The sequence below is a fragment of the Mirounga angustirostris genome, unplaced genomic scaffold (genome assembly GCF_029215605.1).
Source record: "Mirounga angustirostris isolate CCGP_5_RB_7025 unplaced genomic scaffold, mMirAng1.0.hap1 SCAF_6, whole genome shotgun sequence".
NCBI lineage: Eukaryota > Metazoa > Chordata > Mammalia > Carnivora > Phocidae > Mirounga > Mirounga angustirostris.
The window spans coordinates 17978051-17985753 of record NW_026991714.1 but is presented as its reverse complement, the minus strand read 5'-3'; the positions used below and the strand labels follow the sequence as shown (position 1 = coordinate 17985753).

The 7703-nt window shown below is 31.8% G+C and overlaps 1 non-coding gene across 1 annotated transcript; it reads left to right on the top strand.

The window, feature by feature from the left end:
• The first annotated feature begins 3020 nt into the window (after positions 1-3020).
• On the top strand, positions 3021-3150 carry LOC123847254 (small nucleolar RNA SNORA31). The gene has a single exon (XR_006791495.1). It is a non-coding gene; the product is annotated as a small nucleolar RNA SNORA31 (small nucleolar RNA).
• The last annotated feature ends 4553 nt before the right edge of the window (positions 3151-7703 follow it).

Genomic DNA, 7703 nt, shown 5'->3' with positions numbered 1-7703 from the left:
GTCCCTTCCTTTCCACATCCAAACCAATTGGTTATTGATCCTTTCTTGCTCAGGGATAGCTACTGCTTTCTTGCTTGACTCATTTTTCCATCCTAAGAATTTGGCTTGGCTTTTTGCCTTCCTGGGACATGCAGGTTGTCAGTTCTTTCTTTTGGATCTTTTTGGGAGTTAGTCTAGATCTTGAGAAAGATAAGATATTTTGTACTTTTTTTGAGGATGCCTCTCAGGTCCATGGGGTTGTTTAAAACAAACTACTATTTGTTCCAGTTAAAATCTGACAAGATATTTTTTAAAAATTTAATAACCTAATGATCAAAAACTTGGCCAAATTGGAAGGTGATATTCAGAACCTGATAAGAATGTTTTTAGTCTTTCTGCCCTAAGCTAAATGTACCCAGAGGGAAAGAAAAATATTCTAACATAAGTGAATGGGTGTATCAGTCCTTTGGTTTAAATTTGTTGTCAATTCTTTGAGAAATTAAAGATAGCTGTTCTTGTTTTACAAATATAGTCTTTACAGGATCAGAAGTGTAGCTTCAGAAACAAATCAAAGTCCACCAATTCTTTTTACCAATCCTAAAACCTTCTCTATGTATCTCAAAAGGCTTTAAATATTGGCCTTATAGAATCAAAGTCCTTCTTGGAGGAACTTGCACTTTTCTTCTGTGACCTTGAGATGTAAATATTCCATAGGGTTTTGTCCAGAACTCTTATCTAGTCCATCTCTTTGACATACAAATTTCAGGGGGTAATTGTTATTGGAAGGAGAATAAAAGGAGGAAAGGTTATTTGAAAAATCCAACTGCTTTTATAAATTAGTGAGTTTTGTGTTATACCCATTTCATGGCAGAAACTTAAAAGACGGGAATTCCAAAGTTTCTCTTTGTGTCTGTCTCTACGTTCAAGTGTGTCTATGGTTATGTGTATTGTAGATGTGTGATATTTCCTACACCCAGGTGATATTGCCAAAATTAATTTGCAAAAGAGTTATATGTAATTGTAGAGAAAATTAAGTACTTATATAAATTAAATCCTCAGAAATGTAATAGAAACTTAATCCAAATGAATTTCAGGTTCATGGGATCTGGGAAAATATTCAGTATTAAAGCTAGTTTAAGCTTGTTCATTTAATTAAAACAGGCATGTCTTTAGAGTTAGCAGTAATACTTTCATTCTACCTAGGCTTACTGAAGGTCAAATGAGGTCATGTTATCTCTTACAGAATTTGTCAGCAAAAAAGATAAGATGATAGCTACTTAATGTCTCATGAAATTTTAATGACCAACTTAATAATTAAGAAATGACGTAAATAGAGATATATAAGATAAAAGTTTATAAAGAAACTTTTCAGCAATATTTATGTCTGAAGTAGTTCCCTTAAATCTTTTTGGTAATTTAAAACTTTAGAGTTTTGCTAAGTTACCCTAGCTGATGGATAGTCATTAAATATCTATATCATTTCCAAATAAGATCAATTACTGAAATAGTCATTATCGAACATAGGTTTATCCACTTTTAACTTCTTATCACAGAAAAACTAAAAGATATTTGACTGCTTTAGTGCTACATTGAAAAATTGAAAAAGGCATATGTTCTAGAATTTATGAAAGGTATTCATAAATTTGCCAGTCTAAAGAATGCTGGTATAACAGTTCACAATGGCTTATTTAGTTTTCATTACAAATTACAGTTTCTAAGTGTTAAGAATTCTAATTAATTATGTAACTAAAGCTTTTAAAATAATAAGGGAAACATCCTTATATGCAAAGTATATAAAATGTTTATTTTGTTAAGGAAAGAGAAAGTTGTCAAAGGTTTGTGGAATAGGAATCTTTGGAAAGGATATGTGTGTGTGTGTGTGTGTGTGTGTGTGTGTGTGGTCAGGACTGGCTAAGATTGGAATGAATTTAAGTTAGTGAAAGAGTTTTAATATCAAAAGTGAGATGGTACAAAACTAAAATTAGTTTGTTTTTTTTTTCTCTCTCTCTTGTAGGAAGCATTTCTTTGTTTATAATTGATTAAGTCAGTGTGAAAGTAGTGAGATACGAGATATATCCAAGTTAGAGATGATGGTGGTTTGGAACATGGGGTAAATGTAGAGGGTAGAGAGAAAAAAAAAATTAGACTTTGGGCAATTTTGAATTAACAGGATTCCTCAAGAGATTGTTTTATACTAAAGAAGAAGGATCATGATGACTGAGGTTTTCAGAAGGAACTACTGGAAAGACAGAGCTAACTTTATTAAACACTTTGGGTGAAGATTTTGGCAGCTGAGGATATATTATGTTTGAGTTGTCTGTTAAATGTCTAATTGGAGATGCTGAGTAAGCATTTGGATATATAAATCTGGGAGAATTGTCTGGAGATTAAAAATTAAAAATCATTGTCACATTTTTTTTTTTCCAGACATGTTATCTGCTTGGTTGCAGGCAAGAATTAGACCAAGAGTTAGATTTCACTAATATTGTAGTTTTGCAGTAAAGACCCATAAAGGAAGGGAAATATAAATAAGTTGAAGTTGCATAAGATCTAGTAATTTTAGTGGTTGACCATTAACATTAATTTGTGTGAGGAATATAGAGAAGAGAGTTGATGGATTCTAGACAACAAAAGTTTGATAGAAAGAGCAGATCATTGTTCATGTTAGAGCTAACAGTTTGTTGGATCTAAGGAGGTGAGGGGGAAATACAAAAAGTGGTAAGCCGGGAGAGAGCTATAAGAAATTGAAATTGGAGAGAGGTCAAATTGAGTATCTCTTATAATAGTTGTTCATTTTATTTATTGCTTAAAGACTTTTTATTTAGTTATTTGAGAGAGAGAGAGTGAGAGACAGAGAGAGCATGAGCAAGGGGGAGCGGTAGAGAAATAGGGAGAAGCAGACTCCCCACTGGAGAAGGGAGCCTGATGTGGGACTCAGTCCCAGCACCCTGGGATCATGACCTGAGCCAAAGGCAGACAGTTAACTGACTGAGCCACCCAGGAGCCCAATTCTTGTTTATTTTTTAAAAAATTATGTAAAAATGCATCCGTTTGACAGACCTGGAGCAGTTCCTGTCTGCTGCTAAGGTTTCCACTAGAGATGCAAGAAAAAAGTGTCCTCGCGCTATCTGTCTCATTATGGCAGTCAAAATTGAACGGGGGAGTACACGGAAAAACCAGAAGAATTTCTGCAACTCAGAAGTAACCTTGTCAACAATGAAATCTTGTTTTACTCCAAAGTAAAAAAAAATAAAATAAAATAAACAGAAAATTTAAACTATATTCCATATTTATGTAGATATTAATATCAAATATTCAAAACAAATATAATGTACATTTTTATAATATAAAAAACAGCAAATCTTTTAAAAATAGAAAAATAGTCCTGTTTTTCTAGATACACTGGTTTGGGGACAAATGGAGATGAGCATAACAAATTGAACATTATTATCAAACAGCAATACATTTACTGAATAAAATTGAAAAATATATATATCTGGTGTTGTCAATCATAAACAATTAAATAAACATAATTAAATTATAAGTAATTATTACTTTTTTAAGATTTTATTCATTTATTTGAGACAGAGACAGAGAGAGCACAAGCAGGGAGGAGGGTCGGAAGGAAAGGGAGGAGCAGACTCTCTGAGCAGAGAGCCCGGTGCAGGGCTCGATCCCAGGACCCTGAGATCATGGCCTGAGCCAAAGGCAGATGCTGAACTGACTGAGCCACTCAGATGCTCTAAGTTATAGGTAATTATGCCTAAATTTACAGAAAATAATTTCATAACCAGAACTTATCACTTATATTTACATGACATTTAAATAGTTTTTGAACATTTATCTAACAATAATTATTTTCACACAAAGATTTTTAAGGTTGATGGAACAGAGACTTACAAATGAGAAAACTGAGAAACAATTTAGATTTCCCACAGTCACTCAACTGGTGTTTTCCATAATTGGAGGAAGTGTAAAACTTAGTGCTGGCGAGAATGTAAGATAATTTTATTTAAAGTCCTGAATTTACAAAGAAAAAACTGAGACACAGAATGATTAGTCACTTACTCAGGTTGCTTCCTGAGCACACTTAACATCTGGAAACTTGCCTTTATAAAGTAAGTTTTTCAATGGAAATAGTGTATGGAAATTCTCATTAAGATACTAGTTTATTTTGGAGAAAGGCAAGATTGGATCCATATAATACAAGTGTATCAACAAATTTGCCTCAGATTTTATTTTTTTCTCCCTAATTTAGTTATGTTTAAAGACAACTGAGGGGGATAATGAGTTGAGGGGGAAGATTAAATGAGTACACACAATTTGAGTCTGTGTCTCTAGTGTAGCAGAATGCATGTTTTATCTTGACAATTTTGTCAAGACCCTATGCAGATAAAAGTGAAAGGTAGTAATAATAAATATAAAATAATAATAAAGACAAAAGATGAAAATAAATTTTATTTTAGGCCTTAAAGCAAACTAACTTGAAATATAATATGTGATCTATCTAGTTAACACACTTTCTTCTCTCCCAAAATGTTTGAACAATTTTGATGTTTGCCCTTTCTGATTGTTTCTGCAATAGCACCAAATCTGGTGAGTTTGCTTTTTATTTGCATAATGTTGTGTCTAGAAAGGAAATTCAAAGCACATTGAAGATTTTTGGGCTGGTTGATATTTATAATCATCTTTTTCATCACTAAAATGCTGTTTATTATATACTAACCAACATATGCAAAACTTTCTGCTTCACATAAAATGCAGTAATTATGTTGTAGGATATGTTTTTCATTCTAGTTTAATGAGTCTACTGTCATTATATTGTGGCATTATTGCCACTATAACTTCAAGAAAAATAAGGGCTTGAAATATTTTGAAAGGGCTCTAAATGTACGTATAATTATTTAAGACTAGTGATGAGAAAGCAAGCACACAACTGAAATTCCTTCAATTAGTAATTATATGGGTATAAATATAGACAGAGTTGAAGGAGATTGATTGATTGATGATTGATTGATTTGCTGGTTGCATTGTTACTTATTTTCCTAATGACCATGTTCCAATAAATAACCCCTGGGCATTCCCATAGACAGCTGGCCATTCTGTGCTCACAGATATTCTGCCATGTTCATACAACATTAGGTTGAGTGGGTTTATCCTAGATAAAAGAAAAAATATATATAAAATAAAACTACTTTTTCTTTTCATCTATGAGCTTAAAAGATATTAAAGCAAGAACAGTAACTTCCCAAATCACAAATTTTGCCATTGAATAAGAAAGAAAGCCAATTAGTATAAAACTCCATCTGGGGGAGAAAACGAAATGCCTAATTTAGCTATCTTTAAAAGACATTTTTCAACAGGTTTCTAATTAATCACTGTAAACTTCTCATTAATGAGTTCCTATTTCAGTTCAAGGGAGGTAGTAGAACCTATTTAAGTACAGAAATAATTATAGTTGAGAGTTTAAAATGGAATATTCTGCAAGAATTTTGTTGTTACTATTGTAATTACTATTATGGCAAACTGTCAGTTAACAATATGTAACAATATATTGATTTTTACTTTTTAACCTAGACTCTGGTAAAATATTAATAATGTATATTATGCATCAATTCTATCAAATATTTGTTTGACCAAAAAACAACAAAGCTTATATAATTAATCCCAGATATTGAGAAAAAGTTCTTTATTTTCCAAAAATAAAACAGAAATAGGATTTACAAATCTCATCTAATGACTCAAAGTTTCAGTAATTATTTGAGCATACTATTTGGACCTAGCCTTATACTAAAATGGAAGAAGTAGGACAAAAAATAATTAACTCCTATCACTTTCTTATAAGTATATGAATATTTTGCAAAACATAATTAAGATTTCCTAACTTACAGTAAATGGTATCTGTACTTGTTCAAGTTTCACAGATATTATTATAAGAAAAGTACTATAAAACAATTCAGTTTAAAAAAATCTAAGAATGTCATTTGTTTTAGGAATATTTTGTTTCCGACAGTGTACAACCTATATATACAATTTAGTCATTCTCGATTATAATTTAAATCATATTTAAAATTATATAAATAATAGGTTTTTTTATATTGAGGTAAAGTTAATATACAACCCTATGTAAGTTTCAGGTATTCATTATAATTCAATATTTGTATAAACGATAAATTGATTACCTCCTTTAAGTATAATTACCATTCATTACCATACAAGAGATCCCTTCACCCAATTTGCCCACCCCCAACCCCATTCCTCTCTGGTAACTACCAATGTGTTCTCTGCACCTATGAGTTTTGTTTTGTTTTAACTTCCACATATAAGTGAAATCATATGGTATTTGTCTTTCTTCTTCTGACTTATTTCACTTAATGTAACACTCTCAAGGTCAGTATAAACAATTGTTATTCAAGGAGGCAGAATTGTATAATATTTGTATGCTAGACAAGGCATAGTTTATATCATGGGCAAATCTTAAGAAAATAATAGAAGAAAGACCGTACACCAAATACTACTAATACTTGAATTATTTCTTGCTTCTTGAGGTAGGTCTGTATTGCTATTTATTTCCATGTTAGGATTGTTTTCCTGCATCTCAAAGCTTTTGGACAATTGTGCTTTCATTTTCATTTGTTTCCATGTATTTTTTTTTTTTTATTTCTTCTTTGATTTCCTGGTTGATCCATTAATTGTTTAGTAGCATGTTGTTTAAGCTCTATGTATTTGTGGTCTTTCCAATTTTTTTTCTTGTGGTTGACTTTGAGCACTGCGGTCAGAAAAGGTTCATGGTATGACTTCAATCTTTTTGTATTTGTTGAGGACTGTTTTGTGACCTAATATGTAATCTAATTTGGAGAATGTCCCATGAGCACTTGAAAAGAATGTGTATTCTGCTGTTTTAGGATGGAATATTTTAAATATATCTGTTAAGTCCATTTGGTTCAGTGTGTCATTCAAAGCTATTGTTTCCTTGTTGATTTATGTTTAGATGATCTGTCCACTGGTATAAGTGGGTTGTTAAAGTCCCCTACTATTATTGTGTTATAATCAATGAGTTCCTTTATGTTTGTTACTAATTGTTTTATATATTTGGGTGCCCTCCTGTTGGGTGAATAAATATTTATAATTGTGATGTCTTCTTGTGGACTGTTCCATTTATTATGAGATAGTGCCCTTCTTTCTTTGTAACTGTCTTTGTTTTGAAGTCTAGTTTGTCCAAAATAAGTACTGCTTCTCCAGCTTTCTTTTGATGGCCATTTGCATGATAGATGTTTTTCCATCCCCTCACTTTCAATCTGCAGGTGTCTTTATGTCTAAAATGAGTTTCTTGTAGGCAGTATATAGATGGGTTGTGTTTTTATCCATTTTGAGATCCTATGTCTTTTGATTGGAGTGTTTTGTACATTTACATTCAAAGTAATTATTGATAGATATGTATTTATTGTCATTTTATTACTTGTTTTGTACATTTTATTTATTGTTTCTGGAGATTTTCTCTGATCCTTCTTGTCTTTGTCACTTCTGGTCTCTCCTTTCCACTCAAAGAGTCCTCTTTGATATTTCTTGCAGAGCCAGTTTAGTGGTCATAAACTCCTTTAGTTTTTGTTTGTCTGGGAAATTTTTTATCTCTTCTATTCTGGATGATAGCCTTGCTGGTTAAAGTATTCTTGGCTACAGATTTTTCCAATTCAGCACTTTGAATATATCATGCCACTCTCTTC